General features: G+C 44.4%; 1 protein-coding gene and 1 long non-coding RNA gene across 2 annotated transcripts in view; one reads left to right on the forward strand and one right to left on the reverse strand.

The window, feature by feature from the left end:
* The window catches only part of LOC139263260 (neuronal PAS domain-containing protein 3), a 1,415,846-nt gene that overhangs the window by 552,231 nt on the left and 836,944 nt on the right, over positions 1 to 26,671 (forward strand). The gene's annotated exons all lie outside the window — the stretch shown is intronic.
* LOC139263261 (uncharacterized) overlaps positions 1 to 26,671 on the reverse strand; it is a 75,034-nt gene that overhangs the window by 47,703 nt on the left and 660 nt on the right. The window lies entirely within an intron of this gene.

Here is a 26,671-nt window from a genome sequence, read left to right on the forward strand (position 1 = left end):
TCGAGTCTCAACGCAGAGAGCATGCAGAAATCAAGCGCAGTCAGCGGAAAGAGCGTGCAGCAAACCTGTCCCACCCACGCCTTCCCTCAACGACTATCTGTCCCACCTGTGACAGAGTCTGTGGCTCTTGTATTGGACTGTTCAGCCACCAAAGAACTCACTTCAGGAGTGGAAGCAAGTCTTCCTCGATTCCAAGGGACTGCCTATGATGATGATGTTGTTGGAGTGGGGTGGTGCCAACCTGGCGTATCTTGTGACAGCCAGGGTTTGCAGCACCTTTAAACACCCTCTTAACTATTTCAATTGGCTCACCCGCCGCTTAGTGTCTGGTCTGCAAAGCTCAGGCAGACCCGGCACTTGGGAAACATACACGGAGGCGGCGTCAGAGCAGAATCCCACCCCGCTGTCGATCTTTTAGATTTTAACAGCGGACCCACCTCCGAACCCATCCTCTAAGCGCCAGTAAAATCCAGGCCTATATGTGTTTTCCAGTCTCTGCCTAGGTAGTAATTTCTTGTATATTTTGATATGGGATAAATTTGATTATTATAGCCCCACATCAGTTGAAGGCCCCTGGCTTTGTAGAAGTGAATCATAATATGACAATTTTACTTCTGAGTCCTCCAGACTTGCCTAATAGAATACCTTGCCAAAACTCTTAATTTTTGCATAAAAGTCAATGATCTAGGTCCAATATGTGCTGTTTCTCCACCATGTTTTCAGTTCAGTAATCCTGCTTTCCAGCTTCTCAGTATGGTCATCATTTCAGATGCCTGCTGTTACAGTCACAGTCATTCTATTGTGAAGGCGATTTGGAGGATCAAACATGTATAGTTTGGAGCTGATGATTTGCGGCATTTCCTAAGATTGGGGGATGGAGTAATTCGATTGATATCAAGAAGATTGCACCCTCCATTGTCATGATGGTATCATGGACAGTCTCTTAATATTTTTGCTCCTGTATTTTTAGTTTGTCACTAGAAGATAGCATCCAAAATTATGCAGCACACTGGCATTATAAGACTTCCAATGTTTTAAATCCAATTGCCTGGAATTTCCATGGGAGCTCTCCTGTTCTCCAGCAGTAACTTCTGCAGAACCCCCAGACAACTGGTGTAAACAGCTAACAATCCCGTTTATGTCATTTTTCTAGGGGTTCCGCTTGATCTTTGGTGGGAGATCTGGAGACTTCCATGGAAATTTGTTTAAAATCGGTCAAACTCCCTTGGCATGTAATTCAGGAGCAGGAAAGATAACAAAATCTATTTTTGGCAGCTGGGGTCCTTTTGGAAGGGTCTGCAGTATTTTTAACAGCTGAGCTATTTTGACATATACAATTGAGTATTTCTTAGGGCTAGTGAAATCAATTGTTATGACTCTCTCGGGTATTGGGTATTTGGGAGATGAGATGAGGCATTCTTTCAGTGCCTATTTGGAGAATGTAATACAAAGATTGCGAAAATGTGAGTAAAGGAAAAGTCCAGAAATTTTGATTGCGCTTTGGATCTTTTGCAATTTTAGCTATACAGGTAGAACATCCTGGCAGGGGGATGGGAACCAATGCAGGGAGACAGGGAAACAAAAAGGAGACAAAAGCAAAAGACAGAAAGGAGATGAGGAAAAGTGGAGGGCAGAGAAACCCAAGAAAAAGAACAAATAGGGCCACTGTACAGCAAAATTCTAAAAGGACAAAGGGTGTTAAAAAAACAAGCCTCAAGGCTTTGTGTCTTAATGCAAGGAGTATCCGTAATAAGGTGGATGAATTAACTGTGCAAATAGATGTGAACAAATATGATGTGATTGGGATTACGGAGACGTGGCTCCAGGATGATCAGGGCTGGGAACTCAACATCCAGGGGTATTCAACATTCATGAAGGATAGAATAAAAGGAAAAAGAGGTGGGGTAGCATTGCTGGTTAAAGAGGAGATTAATGCAATAGTTAGGAAAGACATTAGCTTGGATGATGTGGAATCTATATGGGTAGAGCTGCAGAACACCAAAGGGCAAAAAACATTAGTGGGAGTTGTGTACAGACCTCCAAACAGTAGTAGTGATGTTGGGGAGGGCATCAAACAGGAAATTAGGGGTGCATGCAATAAAGGTGCAGCAGTTATAATGGGTGACTTTAATATGTACATAGATTGGGCTAGCCAAACTGGAAGCAATACGGTGGAGGAGGATTTCCTAGAGTGCATAAGGGATGGTTTTCTTGATCAATATGTCGAGGAACCAACTAGGGGGGAGGCCATCTTAGACTGGGTGTTGTGTAATGAGAGAGGATTAATTAGCAATCTCGTTGTGCGAGGCCCCTCGGGGAAGAGTGATCATAATATGGTGGAATTCTGCATTACGATGGAGAATGAAACAGTTAATTCAGAGACCATGGTCCAGAACTTAAAGAAGGCTAACTTTGAAGGTATGAGGCGTGAATTGGCTAGGATAGATTGGCGAATGATACTTAAGGGGTTGACTGTGGATGGGCAATGGCAGACATTTAGAGACCGCATGGATGAACTACAACAATTGTACATCCTTGTCTGGCGTAAAAATACAAAAGGGAAGGTGGCTCAACCGTGGCTATCTAGGGAAATCAGGGATAGTATTAAAGCCAAGGAAGTGGCATACAATACAGAAATAGCAGCGAACCCGGGGACTGGGAGAAATTTAGAACTCAGCAGAGGAGGACAAAGGGTTTGATTAGGGCAGGGAAAATGGAGTACGAGAAGAAGCTTGCAGGAAACATTAATACGGATTGCAAAAGTTTCTACAGATATGTAAAGAGAAAAAGGTTAGTAAAGACAAACGTAGGTCCCCTGCCATCAGAATCAGGGGAAGTCATAACGGGGAAAAAGAAATGGCAGACCAATTGAACAAGTACTTTGGTTCGGTATTCACTAAGGAGGACACAAACAACCTTCCGGATATAAAAGGGGTCAGGGGGTCTAGTAAGGAGGAGGAACTGAGGGAAATCTTTATTAGTCGGGAAATTGTGTTGGGGAAATTCATGGGATTGAAGGCCGATAAATCCCCAGGGCCTGATTGACTGCATCCCAGAGTACATAAGGTGGTGGCCTTGGAAATAGCGGATGCATTGACAGTCATTTTCCAACATTCCATTGACTCTGGATCAGTTCCTATGGAGTGGAGGGTAGCCAATGTAACCCCACTTTTTAAAAAAGGAGGGAGAGAGAAAACAGGGAATTATAGACCGGTCAGCCTGACCTCAGTAGTGGGTAAAATGATGGAATCAATTATTAAGGATGTCATAGCAGCGCATTTGGAAAAAGGTAACGTGATAGGTCCAAGTCAGCATGGATTTGTGAAAGGGAAATCATGCTTGACAAATCTTCTGGAATTTTTTGAGGATGTTTCCAGTAAAGTGGACAAAGGAGAACCAGTTGATGTGGTATATTTGGACTTTCAGAAGGCTTTCGACAAGGTCCCACACAAGAGATTAATGTGCAAAGTTAAAGCACATGGGATTGGGGGTAGTGTGCTGACGTGGATTAAGAACTGGTTGTCAGACAGGAAGCAAAGAGTAGGAGTAAATGGGGACTTTTCAGAATGGCAGGCAGTGACTAGTGGGGTACCGCAAGGTTCTGTGCTGGGGCCCCAGTTGTTTGCACTGTACATTAATGATTTAGACGAGGGGATTAAATGTAGTATCTCCAAATTTGCGGATGACACTAAGTTGGGTGGCAGTGTGAGCTGCGAGGAGGATGCTATGAGCCTGCAGAGTGACTTGGATAGGTTAGGTGAGTGGGCAAATGCATGGCAGATGAAGTATAATGTGGATAAATGTGAGGTTCTCCACTTTGGTGGTAAAAACAGAGAGGCAGACTATTATCTGAATGGTGACAGATTAGGAAAAGGGGAGGTGCAACGAGACCTGGGTGTCATGGTACATCAGTCATTGAAGGTTGGCATGCAGGTACAGCAGGCGGTTAAGAAAGCAAATGGCATGTTGGCCTTCATAGCGAGGGGATTTGAGTACAGGGGCAGGGAGGTGTTGCTACAGTTGTACAGGGCCTTGGTGAGGCCACACCTGGAGTATTGTGTGCCGTTTTGGTCTCCTAACTTGAGGAAGGACATTCTTGCTATTGAGGGAGTGCAGCGAAGGTTCACCAGACTGATTCCCGGGATGGCAGGACTGACATATCAAGAAAGACTGGATCAACTGGGCTTGTATTCACTGGAGTTCAGAAGAATGAGAGGGGACCTCATAGAAACGTTTAAAATTCTGACGGGTTTAGACAGGTTAGATGCAGGAAGAATGTTCCCAATGTTGGGGAAGTCCAGAACCAGGGGTCACAGTCTAAGGATAAGGGGTAAGCCATTTAGGACCGAGATGAGGAGAAACCTCTTCACCTAGAGAGTGGTGAACCTGTGGAATTCTCTACCACAGAAAGTTGTTGAGGCCAATTCACTAAATATATTCAAAAGGGAGTTAGATGAAGTCCTTACTACTAGGGGGATCAAGGGGTATGGCGAGAAAGCGGGAAGGGGGTACTGAAGTTGCATGTTCAGCCATGAACTCATTGCATGGCTGTGCAGGCTAGAAGGGCCGAATGGCCTACTCCTGCACCTATTTTCTATGTTTCTATGTTTCTATCCCTTATCCGGAACTCCCTTATCCGGAACCAACCCTCCTCCGGAACCATTCCTGGCCACCGGGTGGCGCATGCGCAGAACTCTGACATGAACAAATTGAAGTCCTTCCTCGCTGTCAACTCCCGCAATCGCTGGCCTGACCCCGCGATCCACCGCCGCCCCCGCCCCCCCCCCCCCCCCCCCATGATTGCTATGTCACATTCCCAGCTCCAAGCCAGCCAGCCCCGATATCCCCTTGCTCAATACCTGTACCATCGAATTTAACGTGACCACCCCTTGTCCGGAAAAATCCCTTAGCCCGAACAGGCTAGGTCCGAGGATTCTGGATAAGAGAGGTTCAACCAGTATTATATTTGATGATTGCATTGTCAATTTAGGATAGTTAGCTTTGGTGACTTCTTGTGACCATATATATTGTAGCTAAAAACAACTTGTAAAATCTTGGAGGAACCTATTGACTTTTTGCTTACTAGGATACCTGTGCAGTAAGCTACAAAAGATTGTGATGATTTTAATAATGCTTGGACCATGGATGGTGTGTGTGGGATAGTTTGTCACTGTTATTGGATTTTGCTGTGATTGTGTTGCCCTTTCAGATGGATCACTGGCTACCCAGACCTTTTGAAGTTGTAAGTGATAGTTTCTGTTTCTTTCTACAGGGGTGGTATGAAGGGTGGTAATTTATCGGCACAGGATGGTCTGTGGAAGGTTCATTGCTAAATGAGCAGTAATATAGATATTTGCAATGTCTATATTTTTTAAATCGTTATAATTGAAACAGTGCCGCATTTTGACTTGAGATTTTCTGGGTAAACCATTATTGGTCTAAACTTGCTGCTGCTAATGATCAGTCCAGTTCCTTGATGTCTAATGAGCTTTGCTTGGCTTATGGCAATGTTGGTAGCTTAAGTCTCCCCTCCCTCACAGAGCTCAGAGATGGGGTCCTTTGTGGTAATATGGGGTTTCCAGTTGGTAATTAAAGATGGATCTTGCTAACCAGTCAAAAACAATTAAGAGATAAATAATGTAAATTGGAAGTTCAGCCTTTTGTATTCAGTAAAGTGTGGACTTCTGTTTAGCATATGTACTTAGGTGAAAGATTTATTTTTCTAGTTTTTAAGTAATGGTAAGAACTTTTCACTTTCCTGTCATGGATCCCACATTCATTGGAACTAACACTTCAACATTTAATCCCTTGTACAAACCTCCTTGAGCAACAGGTGACTTGAGCAATATAAATACCATTTCCTATGTGAAGAAGGCTGTGCTGCAGAAGGAAATTTTCAACATAGAAAGAGGGAAAAAGCCCAGAAAATGGATGTGTAGGCATTCATTGATGCGGTATTGCGGTGCAAAAATGAAATATGTGGGCCAGAGGGAAGCCTTCATTGGATCTGTTCCATAACAGAAGAGATGAATACTCTGTCCAGGGCCTGTGACCTGTGAGGATGTGAGGAAGAAAAGTATGAAGGTAAGGAACCAGAGCAATGAAGCATTTTACAGTCGATTATATTCTGGCATAAAGCATATAAACTTTCTTAGTATTTAGTTATAAACATGTGGATTACTCGAGAAAATTTTAAAATGACAATGTTAAAACTACTTTGCTACAACAAAGAGGAAGGGGGAATATTGGCCAGTGCAGGAGGACAAGTCTAATGGGATCTTTTACATTTACCTGAGCAGACCCACAGGTCTGTAATTTAACAACTGCTCTGAAAGTGCTGCACTACCACAGTAGTGCAGTGAAGTATCAACCTATGAAGCATAGATTATGTATTGAAGTTCTGGAGTGGCGCTTGAACTTCCAACCTTTTGACTTGAAGGCAGAGGTGTTACCAATTGAGCCAAGCTGACATTTATCTTGTCAAGTCACTCAATATTTTTCAATTTCACTTTGTATTGCTGCAGTAAGAGCTTCTGCAGCCTCATTGCAGTGGCTGTATCTGGAAATTGTGCTCCACTTGAATATGGCAAATTGATCAGCCGTTTTCTAACCTGGACTTTAAGACTGACAGAAACTGTGATTCAGCGAGTTGGCAACACAGTTTGACACAAATCGAGAAATACAGCAAGCACAGAAGAGTCCATGATAGCGATGCGGAGAGAGAGAGAAAGAATTGAAGACAAAAAGAGAGGCAGAAAACGCACAGGAATTAATATAGAACAAAATTAGCAAAATAGTTCCAGGAATAGAAAAACAATTTTTATGTTATCTGTAAGGAACATTGTAATACATCAACTTTATTGTGGAAGAACATGTTGTCTATTGCATGATACAAGCTCCTCCTGTTATAAAGCAATATAACCTCAGATTCACTGAGCAAAACTGTAAGACGTGTAGTTATTGAAAGTATGCTGCATACATATGCTCAATATGCTGCAGTTACTCTAACTTAAGGCACACTTGTTCTTTTACCAGAATAAGTGTGCCTTTAATAATGCTAAGCAACAGGACATGTGGTAGAAATAAAGAGGTGAATGCCCTCACTCACTGCAAGAAATGCATTGTGAATTACATTGGTGTCGAGCCCAATGTGTGAATGGGGGGAAACGGAATTTGGAGATCTTGTTATGACACTGGTTAGTCGCATTATGGTAAAATATCCTGGGCTTGCAAAAGCGATCATAAACTGAACTTCACCACAGTCTCTGTATCTTCAATGTAAGAGGATATTATTACATTGATACAGAAGTTCTCCAAAAATGAAGTCCCATTCACACTTTGCTCATATGTTTGGTTACAGAACAGCCAGGACCCAGTCGAGAGGCAGAAGAGGTGGAGCCTATCGATCAGCAGCACCACTTATTTTCATGCTTCAGCCACACAAGTGGCAGCACAGGGACATGCATAGTGATAGTGTGGAACAGGAGGCATTATAGGGTGAGGTGCAGGTCATTGCTGATGAAGAGGCATGCTGCACAGATAATTTGCATGTCTATTTGCCTGGTGGAGTTGATTCCTGATTTTGATTGCTGGAGTCTTCTTTCAAAAGGCTTCTGTACAAGCATGAATGTGTGCATGAGTTATTTGTTGTTTTTGGATGACAGTATCTCAGGTGTGTGCGCAGCTGATTTCTTTCCCTTATATTGGAGCAGGGCTCTGCAATGCACTGCCATGGCACTGTCTGTGCTATCTTCACTGCACTGGCCAGTATGCTGACTTGCATGTTGAACTCAGTAGCAGAACATCCCCAGGAACAGTAGATGCTGTCGTTACCTTACAGACCATTATTCCCAAGGCAATAACAACTTGTTTTTTACATAAAAACAGAAAATGCTGGAAATACTCAGCAGGTCAGGCAGCATCTGTGGCGAAAGAAATTGTCAGAATTGGAAAAAGTTAGAGATGTAACAGATTTTAAGCAAGTGCAGGGGCAGGGAATGGAGAAAGGGGAGGAAATTACAAAAGGGAAGGCAGGAGTGATTAAATGACAAAAGCAAAAGGAGATGGAAATGGGACAAGTAAAGAAACAAAAGGTGAGTCTAAAAATCCTGAGATTGAACTTGCCATGTAAATTTTACAACAGCAATTCATTTAATCTTTTCCACCCAGAGTACAACAAAACCATCTTTGAAAGCTATTGGGGATGCTTGCAGTCTTTAACCGTACAATTTTAAACGTATAACAGCCGATGAATGGATAAAAACCAACTGTCCAAGGCTAAAGGTTAATGAGGAAAGCAGAGTTAATTCACTGCAGCTCGTTCAGTTAGAGGGTGACTGTTGGGTACAATCTTCATAAGGATAGACAGCAGTGGTTTTGCCGCCTGATGTTTTGGCAAGAAACCAATTTTACCTGAGAATTATGGTTGCCCCTCAGTAAGTGGACATCTATCTGGGCTATCAGGTGGCACTATTAAACCACGGAGCTCTGAACTGCTAGTTCTGCTTTTTGGGGATTTGGAGCAAGGGGAGAGGGACAAAATATGGTGGAAGCAGATTCAATAGTAACTTTCAAAAGTGAAAAGGATAAATACTTGAAGGAGAGGAAATTACAGGGGATATGGGGAAAGAGCAGAGGAGTGCTAGTGGGAGTTGTGTACAGACAACCAAACAGTAGTAGTGAGGTTGGGGACAGCATCAAACAAGAAATTAGGGATGTGTGCAATAAACTACAGCAGTTATCATGGGAGACTTTAATCTATATATTGATTGGGCTAACCAAACTGGTAGCAATACGGTGGAGGAAGATTTCCTGGAGTGTAATAGGGATGGTTTTCTAGACCAATATGTCGAGGAGCCAACTAGAGGGCTGGCCATCCTAGAGTGGGTGATTTGTAATGAGAAGGGACTAATTAGCAATCTTTTGTGTGAGGCCCTTTGGGGAAGAGTGACCATAATATGGTAGAATTTTTAAGATGAAGAATGACACAGTTAATTCAGAGACTAGGGTCCTGAACTTAAGGAAAGGTAACTTCAATGGTATGAGACGTGAATTGGCTAGAATAGACTGGCGAGTGATACTTAAAGGGTTGATGGTGGATAGACAATGGCAAACATTTAAAGATCACATGGATGAACTTCAACAATTGTACATCCCTGTCTGGAGTAAAAATAAAACAGCGAAGGTGGCCCGACCGTGGCTAACAAGGGAAATTAAGGATAGTGTTAAATCCAAGGAAGAGGCATATAAATTGGCCAGAAAAAGCAGCAAACCTGAGGACTGGGAGAATTTTATAATCCAGCAGAGGAGGACAAAGGGTTTAATTAGGAGGGGGAAAATAGAGTATGAGAGGAAGCTTGCTGGGAACATAAAAACTGACTGCAAAAGCTTGTATAGATATGTGAAGAGAAAAATATTAGTGAAAACAAACGTAGGTCCCTTGCAGTCAGATTCAGGTGAATTTATAATGGGGAACAGAGAAATGGTGGACCAGTTAAACAAATACTTTGGTTCTGTCTTCACAAAGGAAGACACAAATAACCACCTGGAAATACCAAGGGGCCGAGGGTTTAGTGAGAAAGAGGAACTGAAGGAAATCCTTATTAGACGGGAAATTGTGTTAGGGAAATGAATGGGATTGAAGGCCGATAAATCCCCAGGGCCTGATAGTCTGCATCCCAGAGTACTTAAGGAAGTAACCCTAGAAATAGTGGATGCATTGGTGATCATTTTCCAACAGTCTATCGACTCTGGATTGGTTCCTATGGACTGGAGGGTAGCTAATGTAACACCATTTTTTAAGAAGGGAGGGAAAGAGAAAATGGTGAATTATAGACCAGTTAGCCTGACATCAGTAGTGGGGAAAATGTTGGAATCAATTATTAAAGATGAAATAGCAGCACATTTGGAAAGCAGTGACAGGATCGGTCCAAGTCAGCATGGATTTATGAAAGGGAAATCCTGCTTGACAATCTTCTGGAACTTTTTGAGGATGTAACTAGTCGAGTGGACAAGGGAGAACCAGTGGATGTGGTGTATTTGGACTTTCAAGAGGCTATTGACAAGGCCCCACACAAGAGATTAGTGTGCAAAATTAAAGCACATGGTATTGGGGGTAATGTACTGACGTGGATAGAGAACTGGTTGGCAGACAGGAAGCAGAGAGTCGGGATAAACGGGTCCTTTTCAGAATGGCAGGCAGTGACTAGTGGGGTGCCGCAGGGCGCTGTGCTGGGACCCCAGCTATTTACAATATACATTAATGATTTGGATGAGAGAATTGAGTGTAATATCTCCAAGTTTGCAGATGATACTAATCTGGGTGGTGATGTGAGCTGTGAGGAGGATGCTAAAAGACTGCAGGGTGACTTGGACAGGTTAGGTGAGTGGGCAAACGAGTGGCAGATGCAGTATAATGTGGATAAATGTGAGGTTATCCACTTTGGTGGCAAAAACACGAGGGCAGAATATTATCTGAATGGCGGCAGATTAGGAAAAGGAGAGGTGCAACGAGACCTGGGTGTCATGGTACATCAGTCATTGAAAGTTGGCATGCAGATACAGCAGGCGGTGAAGGCGGCAAATGGTATGTTGGCCTTCATTGCTAGGGGATTTGAGTATAGGAGCAGGGAGGTTTTACTGCAGTTGTGCAGGCCTCACCTGGAATATTGTGTTCAGTTTTAGTCTCCTAATCTGAGAAAGGACATTCTTGCTATTGAGGGAGTGCAGCGAAGGTTCACCAGACTGATTCCCGGGATGGCAAGACTGACATATGAGGAGACACTGGATCAACTGGGCCTGTATTCACTGGAGTTTAGAAGAATGAGGGGGGATCTCATAGAAACATACAAAATTCTGACAGGACTGGACAGGTTAGATGCAGGAAGAATGTTCCCGATGTTGGGGAAGTCCAGAACCAGGGGATATAGCCTTAGGATAAGGGGTAAGCCATTTAGGACTGAGATGAGGAGAAACTTCTTCACTCAGAGAGTTGTTAATCTGTGGAATTCCCCACCACAGAGAGTTGTTGATGCCAGTTCATTGGATATAGTCAAGAGGGAGTTAGATGTGGCCCTTACAGCTAAAGGGATCAAGGGGTATGGAGAGAAAGCAGGAAAGGGGTACTGAGGTGAACGATCAGCCATGATCTTATTGGATGGTGGTGCAGGCTCGAAGGGCCGAATGGCCTACTCCTGCACCTATTTTCTATGTTTCTATGAGTGGGACTAATTGGATAGCTCTTTCAAAGAGATAGGAAAGGCATGATGGGCCGAATGGCCTCCTTCTGAGCTGTCTCATTCTTTAAGTGGAAATGGCAGAATCATCAACAGCTGCTATGTGAAAAAATACGATAGGGATATGGTCTGCAATTATTGAACTCAATGTTGAGTCCAGAAGGCTGTGAAGTGCCTAATCAAAAGATGAGGTGCTGTTCCTCAAGCTTATGTTGAGCTTTGTTGGAACAGCATAGGAGGCTGAAGACAGAGAGGTCAGAGTGGGAGTGGAGTGGAGAATTAGAGTGACAGGCGACCGGAAGCTCGGGGTCACGCTTACGGACTGAATTGAGGTGTTCCACAATCTGTGTTTGGTCTCCCCAATGTAGAGGAGACCGCATTGTGAGCAATGAATACAGATACTAAATTGCAAGAAGTACAATAAATCGCTGTTTCATCTGGAAGGTGTGTTTGGGGCCCTGGTCAGTGGGAAAGGGGCAGGTGTTGCATCTCCTGCACTTGCATCTCCCCCTTTCCCTTCCCCTGCACTTGCTTAAAATCTGCTACATCTCTAACTTTTTCCAGTTCTGACGAAAGGTCATCGACCTGAAACGTTAACTCTGTTTCTCTCTCCACAGATCCTGCCTGACCTGCTGAGTGTTGGACTGCTTTCTTGCTCTTTTCTCTTTTTCATTTTGTTGCTTTAAACACCAGATTACATACACACTCAGTTGTAGTAATGGCAGGATCAGGTCTTTATTTAAACCTTCATACTACACTAAAACCAGCATGGAAGTTACTGAGACATACACTTCACAAAACCAGTGTATGCTTTCTGCTTGAGAAACACACTCCAATTCTAGTGCCTCTGTTAAAACAGTCCTCTCTCACAACTCATACAAAATCAGGTCTTGAATTGCTGAATGACTACTCTACATTCCATACATACTATCAATGGTACAGTACCATTGATCAGGCCAACATCCCCAGTGTCGAAGCACTGACCACACTCGACCAACTCCATTAGGTGGGCCACATTGTTCGCATAGAAACTTAGAAAATAGGTGCAGGAGTAGGCTATTCGGCTCTTCGAGCCTGCACCGCCATTCAATGAGTTATGGCTGAACATGACCAACCCAAGACTCCAAAAGCAAGCGCTCTACTCGGAACTCCTACACGGCAAGCGAGCCCCAGGTGGGCAGGGGAAACATTTAAAGGACACCCTCAAAAGTACAATATCCCCACCGGCACCTGGGAGTCCCTGCCAAAGACCGCCTTAAGTGGAGGAAGAGCATCCGGGAGGGCGCTGAGCACCACGAGTCTCGTCGCCGAGAGTATGCAGAAAACAAGCTCAGGCATCGGAAGGAGCGTGCGGCAAACCAGTTCCACCCCCCCTTTCCTCCAATGACTGTCTGTCCCACCTGTGACAGAGACTGTAATTCCCGTTTTGGACTATTCAGTCACCTGAGAACTCACTTTTAGAGTGGAAGCAAGTCTTCCTCGATTTGAGGGACTGCCTATGATGACCATTGATGGTACATCAACAGTACATACAATGTAATCTAAACGACCAGCTACCATTGTCCTGAAATCAGGTCTTATTGCTGCAATTAACTCTTGCCATAAATTACTATAAATACACAGGTGACCAGATTGACACATTTGAATGGCTGAATGACTCTCTCACCATCTAGCATCTTGTTTCTGTGGAGACATCCTCTGGTTTGGTCCAACACCATCTAATATTTTGTTTCTGTGAAGACATCCTCTGCTTTGGTCCAGACTTAAATACACTCTATGCTCATCAGAAAAGCTGCTTCAACTTTTAACCCAGCATGTGTCATCTCAGACTGCGCCATAAAGTGATGTATCCGGAAAATACGGGCTTTCGCTCCCACACTGAGTATTTCCAGGATTTTCTCTTTATTTCAGATTTCCCAGCTCCGCAGTATTTTGCTTTTGAACATCTTGTTTTTGTTTCTTTGGATTTGAGCATTGGCATACAGACTGACTCAAAGCATCTGCTTCTTTTATCTCCTGAACAGCACAGCAATGCCATTTTGTGCCTCTGTTAAATGCTACTTTTTCTCTGAGTGCACAGCACTTGGACACCATTTAGACCACCCAATGCATTGACCAACATTGCAGGCACACATTGCATTTTTCAATTAAATATCAGCACCTGGAAATACAGGGGTTGAAACTAGTCTTGGGCGATAGTACAAAATGGATGATAACAAATCATTAGCCCGTTTTACAGCCCGTTCAATTTGACATCAATGGAAAAGGAATTCGGGCAGGCTGTAAAACCAGCCACAGTTACATTTTAAATGGTGCTTCCAAGTGAGGCACGTAGTCTTAACATAATAATTAAAGTGCAAACCCGCCTCCTGGGACCGGTTGGCTGTCCGCCTCCGTTAAAACCGGACCTAACGAGTTGGGGTCGGAATTCAGATTTTTTAACTCTTTAACCTCCCACCTGACACCAACCCACCCATTTTTGGGGGTTAAAATTCTCCCCTCCACCCCCCCCCCCCATGAATGTTTCAGGTCTATAACCCTTTGTCATGTTAATCCTAGCTTCCTCTTTCCACAGATGCTGCCTTAATTGCTGAGTTTCCAGTATTTTATGTTTTATTTCAGATTTACAAGAATCTGCAGTATTTTGATTTTTTTACGCACTTAGTATTTCCACATGGGGTACAAAAATGGGGCTCAGTAAGTCATCATAAATACCTTGACTGTATTCCATATTACATGAATAAGCAACGTCTGAATCACTGAAATGTTGCCATGGCTTCTTATTTGCATATGATCATCTAAGTCTCAGTAATGCACTGCATCATTGTAGTCAGACTTGGTACTTCAGAACATCTTACAAACACTGCACATTGTTTAGGTGCTAAATAGGCAAACAGGAGTAGGTTTGGCAGGCCGCATTAGAGAGAGCAGCGTGCGGCGGCCCGGCCCAGCCCAGAAATCGCCGCGGTCCCGGACTGCAAGACCAGCAGCAGGCTGGGGCCATCAGAGAGAGCAGTGTGCGGCAGCATACCACTGCAGGAGGGCGACGGCTGCGAAGTCAGGTCACTCATTGCAGTGCAAGCAGGCACAGCAGGAGGGGCAAAGAAGCGGCAAGAGTTTATAGAAGGAAGTGATCGGGGCCCAGGAGAGGCGTGAGTCTGGGGCCCAGAAGAGGCGAGGGCCCAGGCGCAGCACGGGCCAGCCCACACTGCTATATATGTGCGTGCTCGGTCCGTGCAGCAGAGCTGGTCCCCAGTCGTCTTAGGTAATCCCTGCCACTGGACCAAGACCTAGCTCTGTCAAGCCCGTGTGGTGGCTGGTGTGCAACGGCCACCACACGTTAAAAAAAATCCAAGTACAGGCATCTTCCACCCTCCAAGATGTAGTTCGGGATCTGGAATATTAGGTCCTTCATTGAAACACCTGTGAACTCATTCCTTTTTGGCGTGGAAGCAAGTCATCCTCGTTTCGAGGGATTGCCTATGATGATGATGGCAGGATATAGACATGTTTGCAGTAAGAAAAGAATGGTTATATCCATTGGGAAGCATAATGAAAAGAATTAACTTTTGAAATATTTTTTTCATTCTCTACTGTCAACTACCCCACAGTTACACGTTCCTCTCCAATTGCCTCCCTCCATATCTCTGGCATATAATGTGAGGAGCTCATGGACGACTTTGTTTCCAAAATAAAGACCACTTGCTTGACCAGTGTGTCCCATCCTCTCCCCTGCCCCTGCCCACCTCCCAATTCAATTTACATCCCTTCACTTGCTGTTTCTCTGCCATAATTCCTATCCAATATCAGCAAACACATTTCCTCCAGAAAGCTCAGTACTGGTTCCCTTGACTACTTTTCAATCTAACTTCCTCTTCTTGGCACTGTTATCTGGTACTTTGCCCACTCCCTTCCTAAAATATTAGCCCTATCTCCAATCTCCAACCTGACTTTTCTGTCCCGTGTCCCTCAATGCATATATTTCCATGTTAATCCTAACAGGCACCCCTTCGATTCTCTTCAGTTCAACTCATAGCCAGCACTGATGCTGCCCTGGTTGAAGTTATCAGTAAGGTCTTTTGTAACTGCAATCATGCCTTGTTGTCACATTTGGTCCTCCTTAACCTCTCCACTATCTTTGATATAGTCAACCAATTCCTTCTCTTTCAATATAGCCATATAGGTGTTAATTGGTTGTAAAGCACTTTGAGACGTCCGGTGGTCATAAATCCCAAGTCCTTCCTTCCTTCCTCCTTCCCTCCCTCCCTCCCTCCTCTCTCTCCTTCTCTCTCTCCTTCTCTCTCTCTCTCTCTCCTTTTTCTCTCTCTCTTTCTCTCTCGCTCTCTCTCTTTCTCGCTCGCTCTCTTTCTCTCTCGCTCTCTTTCTCTCTCGCTCTCTCTCTTTCTCTCTCCTTCTCTCTCTCTCTTTCTTTCTCTCTCTCTCTTTCCAGTCCATTTCATAGCAACATACTCTCCTGCTTATATTTCTATCTTGATGAACCACTACCTCTCTTCATGCTTACGTGCCATGTACACAATGGTACCATCCTTGATCCCCATTTATGTACCACCATCCAGTTAAGTCAGCCATAAGTATCGTGTCTCCTACCAATTACTTCTGTGAATATTTCCAACTGTTTGTAACTTTTACTCATTAACTTTCACATACTGACAACACCCAATTTACCTGTTGAGCCAGTAGAGTGCTATTATTCTTACAAGTGCAACAAATAATTGGATTAGCTCACAAGAATTGTTATACATAGAAACATAGAAAATAGGAGCAGTAGTAGGCCATTCGGCCCTTCGAATCTGCACCGCCATTCAACATGATCATGGCTGATCCACTATCTCAACACCATATTCCCGCTTTTTCCCCATACCCCTTGATGCCTTTTGTTTCTAGAAATCTATCTATCTCCCTCTTAAATATATTCAGTGACCTGGCCTCCACAGCCTTCTGTGGTAGAGAATTCCACAGGTTCATTACCCTCTGAGTGAAAACATTTCTCCTCATCTCGGTCCTAAATTTCCTACCCCATATCCTGAGACTGTGACCCCTTGTTCTAGACTTCCCAGCCAGGGGAAACATCCTCCCTGCATCCAGTCTATCCAACCCAGTCAGAATTTTATACGTTTCAATGAGATCCCCTCTCATTCTTCTAAACTCTAGTGAATACAGGCCTAGTCGACCCAATCTCTTCTCATACGACAGTCTTGCCATCCCTGGAATCAGCCTGATGAACCTTTGCTGCACTCCCTCTATGGCAAGTATATCTTTTCTTAGGTAAGGAGACCAAACTGCACACACTACTCCAGGTGCGGTCTCACTAAGGCCCTGTATAACTGTAGTAAGACATCCTTGCTCCTGTACTCAAATCCTCTTGCAATGAAGGCCAACATACCATTTTCCTTCCTAACTGCTTGCTGCACCTGCATGTTTGCTTTCAATTACTAGTGCATAAGGACACCCAGGTCCCTCTATACGTCGACACTTCCCAAGCCATCATACTTTGTCCTTATGTTTTTCCTACCAAAGTGGATAACTTCACATTTATCCACGTTATACTGCATCTGCCATGTGTCTGCCCACTCACTCAACCTATCTAAATCGCCTTGCAGCGTCTTTGCATCTTCCTCACAACTCACAATCCCTCCTAGTTTTGTGTCGTCAGCAAACTTGGAAATACTACATTTGGTTCCCTCATCCAAATCATTTATATATATTGTGAATAGCTGGGCCCAAGCACTGATCCCTATGATACCCCACTAGTCACTGCCTGCCACCCCGAAAAAGACCCGTTTATTCCTACTCTCTGTTTCCTGTCAGTTAACTCATTTTCAATCCATGCCAATACATTACCCTGTATCTCTGATGCAGTCCAATAAACATCAACTCTCTTGATTTGATGTAATTACACTTTATCTTAATATATTTGTAAAAATATTTGTATATAGCTTTTGCAATATCTCTTGATTTCTTTTCTTCCTTATTCCCTTTTTGAACCTCTTTTTATCCTTTTGTTGCCTTTTGTATCTCACCCACTGTGCTGGATCTTCACATTTCCTTGCATTTGTGTAAGCTTTTTCTTTTAGCTTAATACTCTGCTCCCTTATTTGTTCACCATGGTTGTTTAACTACACAAGTGGCGCCTTTGGGGGTGAAATTGCCCCTCGCCCCGATTGGGGCGGTAACCTTCAATGGCCAGCACATTTATCACCCGGCCCGGAAGTCCCGCCCTGATGCGGAATGGACCTTCCGCCCCTCAAAGTAAGCGGAGCGCTGTCTACAAAGCTACAACGCCTCTCCCTTTAGATTAAAGAGTAGGGCCGCTGCGCACTCTGCATGGCCCTTTGATGCCTGCCACTGGACTATCAGGGCAGCATGAGATCGGGCCTGCACCCAAAACGGAGTGCCAGGCTGCACGATCGCAGTCCGGTCCACGCTAGGGCCGCCATGGTCAGCCGACTCAAGAGTTGGCCAACAAATAAAGATGGTAGCCCGGGGCACTGCAGACCTCCCCTTTAAACAGCGCCCCAGGAGCGGATGTTCGCGAAGCTGGCATTAACATCCGCCCGCACCAGCCTCACGACCTGCGGGGTGGAAAGGGGTCAGTGCGGGGTAGTGAGGGATCGCCTCTATCTTTTGTCACAATCAGATTCCATATATATGCTGAGGACACCCAGCTCTACCTCTCCTCCACTGCTCAACCACCAGTGTACTGTCTGAATGCATGGCTGACCACAAGTCATGGGTAAGCCAAGATTTTCTTCAACTTCACATCATCAAGAACTGAAGCCTTGCTGTTAGGCTCCCAGCAAAACATCCTACCCTAGCCCCATCTCCATGCCACCTCCACTGGCTGAATCTGACTGTGCATCACCTCAGTGTCTGGTTTGACCTTGAACTGAGCTTCAATCTTATTCATTAACCTATTTCCAGCTCCACATTATCACCCAACTCTGATCTTTCCTCATCAGCACTTCCTCACCTCCAGGTTAGACTTCTCTAGTCATCTCCCCTGATTATTTTACTACTATTTGACATCTGTTGCACTCTTTAAACGTCTTGGGACATTTACCATGTTAAAGGTTTTACATAAATGTAAGTTCTTGTATGTATTATGTTACTACTAAAGGTAGTTACATCTTTTTGTTTTTTTAGTTAGATTGTACTATACAGGACATATAAATTAATAAGCTGAAAGTCATGATTAAGGTTTGATAAATTAGTTTTCTTTGCACCATGTCAATGTTCCAGTTGCTTCCTTTTTTGAATTCTTCTCTCCTTCACGGTATTACACAGCACACTACCATGATCTGTCAGATACATTCGGGGTCATAGTGTACAATGCCTCCTGACTGACCCAGGCAGTGGAAGGGTTGTTTGTGGACACTGAAAATCTGTTCCTAAGATGCTCCTTGCTTCAATGTGTGCCTTATTAAGTTGACCACCTGCTTCAGTTGAGGGATTACATAGTGCAGAGATGAGTCATGGTACAGCACCTTAGCTCTTTTCCCCAATGTGTTGTTTCCACTGAGAAGGGCACACAGGATTGCCACAAAGTGAGGTATCCTATGAACTGCTGGGGAATCTAGCATTGAGTACATCATTGCCGCTGGTGGTCATAGAGCTCTGGATTCAATTTGCTACATGGGTGCAATCAATAACTCATTGCATGTTGTAAAGTCAGTCTTTGCTGCTGCTCCAAGAAGAAGCTAATGCAGGTGGCTGCATGATGGAATATGGTGTTAGTAAATTCCTTGATGCAAACATTGTGGATATTGCCTCTGGGGAATGGAAAGTGCCAATAGCATATAAATTAAGACCATAGGTGAAGTGAAATTGATACATCGACATATGGACAGTGGACTGTGGCTGCAAGCTTCCTTGCAGCAGGTTGCAGGTATATGTTACTGCAGCACTACTAAACTACCACCTCTTCAAGCATTGCTCTTGTGACATACCACAGTAATGGTGACAATACACCCCATTAGGAAGTCAATGCTGAAATAGGTGGTTCACCTCCAGTGAAGTCTGATTTATCAGCCTTAAGCTGCTGTTGCCTATGCTGCTCCTTTCCCAATTCATATGGATACTGGATCCATGTCCCAAGATTGTTCAGCCAGAAAAATAAACAGAAAAGGTATAGGTTATGGAGAATGCAATCAATACGGGAAAATCTAACACAAAAAAAAGCCAGTAGTGTCAAAAAGTACGTCAAAGAATAGAGAGTAAAAAAAACAAAATGCAGTAGCTATATTAAGTGAAAAATAGCAAAATATCGATCAACAGAATCCAATATGCTTCGTGAAAGCATAGTCAGCTCTGAACATGTTGTCTTGCCAATTTTAATTATGAAAGATTTTGTCTTATATATATATATATATATATATATATATAGAGCAGCAGGATTTCACACACGAAGTTTCTGGATTTCCCATTAACGAGCCATTAGTAACCTCAATTTGCTGTTACACATGTGACCTGCAATACTATTAGGCTCAACAATTTAAAGCAGTAACTCAGACCAAGGGCCAAAATGGGAAATGTTAATGAAAGCTGATAAACTACCGTGGTTACTGTCGCAAAAAGGGTTGTTAGTCCTTCAACAATAACTTCCGCCTGATACAGGCGTAAACAATAAGTTTTTATAGAAATTAATATATATCGTGTTATTATACAATTGTCTTCAGACTACGTTAAATGACAAGCAACTAATACAACCTGATTCCTAGACTCCGGAGTGATCAGTCCCGACTCTCTCGGCTGCCTGTTTGGCTGTGAGAATTCTAACTTTCAAAGGGGAAGCTCTATCTTTATACTATTCGGCTGCCTTAGGCTGCATGTACTTATCTTCTGTTCTTATCTCTCAGTCATAAATTATCCCATCATTCTAGCTATGCTTTAGCTGACTCTGGGATGGTGGTGGGCTCATTCTATTATCTTGGCTAGAGACACGGTATGTACCGCTCATGAATGCGTTGGACTATGTTATCAAAGTATTAGTTATTTACTGCCGTCAAATACTATCTCCACCCCTTCCTCCGCATTTGCTCTCTGGCTAAAATGTTAACGCAAAGTCAGCAAAGTCATACATGACCATTTAAACCACTTTAAAATATTCTTACAATGGCGCTACGCATTCTATGAGCAGCAAAAACTTAGAGCTGTGATCTTTCCCAATTTTCTCGTGAAACCATTAAAGTTCTATGGTTACCAGTAACCCTCCATTATAGTGCCTAAGTGGTAATTCTTCATGTGTGAGAATAAAGACTGCGTACAACATCACACCAAAGCCTAGTTCCATTTCTCCACTACCCCCATGATGCCCATACATGTACAGCAGGTGGCACTGGATAGAAATCTGTATTTTTTCCTCTTCTCGGGTGCTTAGGTACATTGCAACACCGCAGCTGCTTCCCCAACGGTTTATTCAGCACAGGTAGCAAACTTAGGATCTTCTGGTCTGTACAGCACTGTGCTATACCAGACAGTGAGGATAATTTTCAGTTCAGGCACACAGAACATGTCTGCAGCCTGCCATTGTAACTGCCTTGAGACCTGAACCTATCTTGAGGCCTGGGCCTAATTTGTACGCAGTCACAAGCTGTGGATGCCAAACCGATACTCTGAAACAGCTCGCTATTTGGGAAGGCAGGAAATTGATGATGCGGGGGCGGGGTGTTGGGGAACTGCACGGGTTAGTAGTAGGTCAGCAAACACAGGGGTGATGGGTGAACGGGACTTAGTGCGAGTTAGGAAACAGGCGAAGTTTTGGATAAACTCAAGTTTATGTAGGATGGAAAGTGGGAAGCCGGCCAGAAGAGCATTGGAATAGTCAAGTCTAGTGGTAACAAAGGCATCGATGAAAGTTTCAGCAGCAGATGAACTGAGGCATGAGTGGACACGGGCGATGTTATGGAGGTGGAAATAGGCAGTCTTAGTGATGGCGCAGATATGTGGTTGGAAGTTCATCGCAGTGTCAAATATGACACCAAGTTTGCGAACAGTCTGGTTCAGCCTCAGACAGTTGCCAGGGAGAGGGATAGATTCGGTGGCTAGGAAAATGGGTTTGTGGCAGGAACTGAAGACAATGACTTTGGTCTTCCCAATATTTTGTTGAAAGAAATTTCTGCTCAAAAAGTACTGGGTGTCAGACAAGCAATGTGATCAAATACCGGGTGTCAGACAAGCAGTGTGACAAACCAAAGACAGTGGAGAAGTTGAGAAAGGTAGTGAGGTAGAGCTGAGTGTCGTCAGCATACATGTGGAATCTGATGTGTTTATGGATGATGTCGCCGAGGGATAGAAGGAGAAATAGGAGGGGTTAGGGATAGATCTTTGGAGCCTCCAGAGGTAATGGTGTGGGAGCAGGAATAGAAGCCATTGCAGGTGATTCTCTGGCTATGACTGGATAGATAAGAATGGAACTAGACGAGGGCAGTCCCACCATACTGGACGATGGAGGATAGGCGTTGGAGGAGGATGGTGTGGTCAACCATGTCAAAGGCTGCAGACAGGTCGAGAAAGATGAGGAGCGATAATTTATCATGGTCATTGTCGTATAGAATGTAATTTGTTACTTTTTATAAGACTGTGACCATAGTCTAATCTTTCATTAAAACCAGATGGGTAAATTCTTACTAGATATCCATAAATGATTTGGACATTTGAAAATTTTCATTTGTAGTCCAACAATTTTTGTTGCTATGGACATGCTTATATGATATATAAAAGAGAGTGCGTGTGTTAGAGAATGAAGGGACACCCCTACTGACTAACATAAGTTTAGCAGAACTATTCAGTTTCATGGTGAAAGAGCAGAATATTTCTAGTAATATAAAGCACAGTTCGTTCTTTTATATAGAACATGTAAGGAATCATTTACAAATCCAGAAAGAGCTGGAACAAACCAAAAATGTATTTTAAAGTCACAATATGCTGCAGGTATTTTGGATTCAAATATGAGTTTAAGCCAAATTATACATCTCTAAAGTCATGACTAGAAATTTCTGGGATCCATGTGAGTGGAAATGGAGGTGGTCAGGTGATAAATTTGAAAAATTTGGGAGCGGGTCGGAAACCCGCTGTCATCCCTCCCCCAAGTGCCTTTCGCCAGGGCATGTTTGCCAGTGCGGCAGCAACATGACCGGCAGAGGTGGGCGACCAAATCATTATAACCTTGTTTACAGACACTTAAGAGCCTTTTCCCCCCATATATTTTAAATTTACCTGGATGGCCACAGCAACCACTTCTGTCAACCTGAGGTGGGAGTTGAGTGGCCAATGCTCCAGCTGGTTAGTTGACCGCATGAATTGTACTATAAAAGCTCCCACCTGACAGATGATCACTTTCCTCAGACAGAAGCTGTTGCTCAGTGCATTCCCATCACAGATTCTGCAGGCTGCAAGTCTTTCCAGCAAAGGCTCCACCCAGTGTCACCTCATTGGAAGAACCTCTCTCACCATTGACAGATTGCTTCTGTCATCTCTACTTCACCTGCCATCTAATCCATCAACATGGGTGCCATTTATACTGTCTCAACCTTGGTCCTCAGAATCGGACCACAATCAGCCCCAACACCAGCAGCACCAGGCACACGAGTAGCACCAACAACAACACCACCAACCTTCTCTGCAATCACCTGATGCTGCACAGGACAGCAGCCGAGCACATTGCTGCCGGGAAGCCAGGAATGGCCTCATCATGGCCAGATTTAGTTAACTGTACACCCATAAGGCTGCCACATGATGCGGAAGGTTGGCTCCACTCCACACCACTCCCATAAAGCATCCATGCAATGACCAAGCCAGTCCTTTCACACTCATGACCATTGCTGGAAGTACTGTGATGTCTCACCATTCACTACAACTCACTAAGCCACTTCCAAAGGTGCACACAAATGTGTCCAAGACGGAAAAGTGGTGAAAATAAAGATTTTTATGTTTGACAGCACATTAATGGAAACATTACATAAACATTGGATAATACACCCATGTGGCTATCCTTGTGAATCTACTTGTGTGTCATTTTTCTCTTCCATGTGCTTCAATGAGGTGGTAGCCCTGTGGCTTTAGCAGAGGTAGAGGCAGCCTGCTTACTTCCCTGCTGCCAAGGAGCTGGAGAGCACCCATGTCTGCGCTGACATCCCTCCTGGAGACGCGGTGTATGAGCCTATTCTATCTATTCTCCATACATAGCCATCCATCCTCCATAGATAGCTATCTATTCTCCATAGAGACCATGTGCTCCTATGAGTGACGCATTTGCTGCTCCATGTAGGTGGCCATCCTATCCATGGATGAGCTTACAGTCGTCATCGCCTGCAACACAGTGGTGCTCATGTTGGAGATGGACTGCTTCGTTCTCTAAACATTTGCAGACATCGCGCTCCCAAAACCTGTCGGAGCCCTGTGCACTTCCTTCTGTACCTCCAGGATCGCCCTCTTTCGAATGGCCCCCGAGGATAAGCGTCTGCATGCAGCTGAGCAGAGCAAGGAGTATCCTACACGCTTCTGTGAGGACTCTCCACTGCTGTCCCTGTCTCTACCATCTGCTCTTGCTCAGTTGTGAGTTATGAGACACCAGGTGACAACACTATTCTTTCTCGTGTGGGACCCACTGAAGTGTGCGTCTCTGCGCTGGTGCTGGGTGTGCTCATGTCTCGTGACATGTCTGAGGAGATGTCTTCCTCTTCCTCCTGGACAGTGGGGGGAGGGTGACTCTTGATGGACCTGTGGGAGAGTGCAGAGATGTGTTAGATATGTCATATGAAGAATGCGTACAGATACCATTATGCACATGATGACCATTCATAGGCTACTAACATCAGTCCTCATATGAGTGTCTGATATATGATATGTAATTTTGTCACCAGGTTGCTGCGATGTCCCCTTCTCTCCGTCTCCCATCTCCAGCTACTCGGCGACTCCAGATATTTCTGAAGCAGCCTCCTCTGCTGTTATAAGGTTTGCAAATGATGGAGGGCCACTGCTGGTTCTACTCCTCTCCCTCTTATTTTGGGCTCTCTTTTCCTGTAAGGAGGGAAAGAAGATAAGGTTGAGTTAGAGTGATGGAATGAGTGCAAGGAATGGATGGATTAGATCTTTAGAAGGAGATTATGATGCAATGGGGTGCTAAAGCCAAGTGGTCTCCTTGTGTGTTGTTAGTTGGTATGATTGCACTAGGATTTGCTTGACCAAACCTTCACCACTTTGATGCCCTAGTCCCTTTAAAACAATTACTCTTTCTCTCCCTGGTACAGCCCTGATCTTCGCTCCCTTAAGTCCAAGGGACACAGACTTGAACGGATACGGTGGACAACTGGTTAAGCCATTCACCGCCAGATCTGGCTAGACCACATAAAGCATTATTGGGTTCTACTCTCATGCCAAAATTGCTCACTATTTCAGAATCATTCTGGAATGTAAAGATAAACCCCGGCTTCTATTCTCCACTGCTAACCACCTTTTTAAACTCCTCTCCCCAGTCTACACCCTCATCTCCGACAGCAACGGTGAGGAGCTGATGGACTTCTTTGCCTCTAAGATTGAGACCATCCTTTCGGCTGCTTCTTTCCTTCCTTTCTTTAGCCTTCCGGGGAAAACTTCCACTCAGGATTCCCCGTCCTAGATCTGACCTCACATCTTTCTTCAGTTTCTCGCCGATCTCCTCTCATAACCTTTCCGAGCTCATCCTGTCCATCAGACCCACTTCCTGCTCCCTTGACCCTATTCCCACGAAACTGCTGACCACCCAGCTTCCTTTACTGGCTCCCATGTTAGCTGACATTGTTAACGCTTCTCTCTCCTCAGGTACTGTCCCCCACTCCCTCAAATCTGCCGTCATTACCCCTCTCCTCAAAAAACCAACTCTTGACCCCTCAGTCCTTGCAAACTACCGCTCCATATCCAACTTCCTTTTCTTCTCCTCTCCTAAGTCCTTTGTGACTGTGACAAAGGCAAACTGTCCCTCCTCATCCTTCTTGACTTGTCTGCAGCCTTTGACATGGTTGACCACTCTATCCTTCTCCAATGCCTCTCCACCATCGTCCAGCCACTCGCCTGGTTCCATTCTTATTTATCCAATCATAGCCAAAGAATAACTTGCAATGGCTTCTCTTCCCACCCCCGCTTGTTACCTCTGGTCTCCCCCACGATCTATCCTTGGCCCCCTCTTATTTCTCATCTACATGTTGCCCCTTGGCGACATTATCCGAAAACACAGCATCAGTTTCCACATGTACGCTGATGGCACCCAGCTCTACCTCACTACCACTTCTCTTGACCCCTCCACAGTCTTTAAATTGTCAGACTGCTTGTCTGACAGAAATTTTCTCCAATTGAATATTGGGAAAACCGTAGCCATTGTTTTCAGCCCCCACCACAAACTCCATTCCCTAACTACTGACTCCATCCCTTTCCCCAATTTCTGTCTGAGGCTGAACCAGACTGTTGGCAACCTTGGTGAAATGAGCTTTCGACCACACATCCGCAGCATAACTAAGACCGCCTATTTCCACTTCCGTAACATCACTCATCTCTGCCCTTGCTTCAGCTCATCCTCTGCTGAAGCCCTCATCCATACCTTTGTTACCTCTAGACTTGATTATTCCAACGTACTCCTGGCTGGCCTTCCACATTATACCCTACATAAACTAGAGATGATCCAAAACTGGGCTGCCTGTGTCCTAACTCGCATCAAGTCCCACTCACCCATCACCCCTGTGCTCGCTGACCTGCATTGGCTCCCGGTTAAGCAACACCTCGATTTCAAAATTCTCATCCTTGTTTTCAAATCTGACATGGCCTCGCCCCTCCCTATCTCTGTAATCTCCTCCAACCCCACAACCCCCTGAGATGTCTGCGCTCCTCTAATTCTGCCCTCTTGAGCATCCCTGATGATAATCGCTCAACCATTGGTGGCCGTGCCTTCTGTTGCCTCGGCCCTAAACTCTGGAATTATCTGCCTAAACCTCTCTGCTTCTCTACCTCTCTTTCCTCCTTCAAGATGCTTCTTAAAACCTATCTCTTCATCTGCCCTGACTTCTTCTTACGTGGCTCGATGTCAAATTTTTTATCCCATAATACTCCTGTGAAGTTCCTTGGGACGTTTCACTATGTTAAAGGCGCTATATAAATACAAGTTTTTGTTGTTGTAGAATGAGGGTGAGTGTGAGGGGTGGCTAGTAAGATGGAGATGTGATAATGTAGATAAAGAGAGAGGGTGGCCGTGTAAGGTATGCTGGTGTGAGCAAGGATGTGCAGGAGTAGAGTTGGGAAGGCAGTGTGAACAGATGTGATGAAAGGCATAGCAGGATGAAGTTGAGTATGGCTTTGTACGCGCATTTCCTGATCTAAAGAGATAATTGAAACGTCTGCGGCGCAGCACTGCACCCACATCCCTGCTGGTGACCTCTTCTGCCATCTCAAAC

Source organism: Pristiophorus japonicus, chromosome 4 (assembly GCF_044704955.1).
Source record: "Pristiophorus japonicus isolate sPriJap1 chromosome 4, sPriJap1.hap1, whole genome shotgun sequence".
In the NCBI taxonomy this organism is placed as follows: domain Eukaryota; kingdom Metazoa; phylum Chordata; class Chondrichthyes; family Pristiophoridae; genus Pristiophorus; species Pristiophorus japonicus.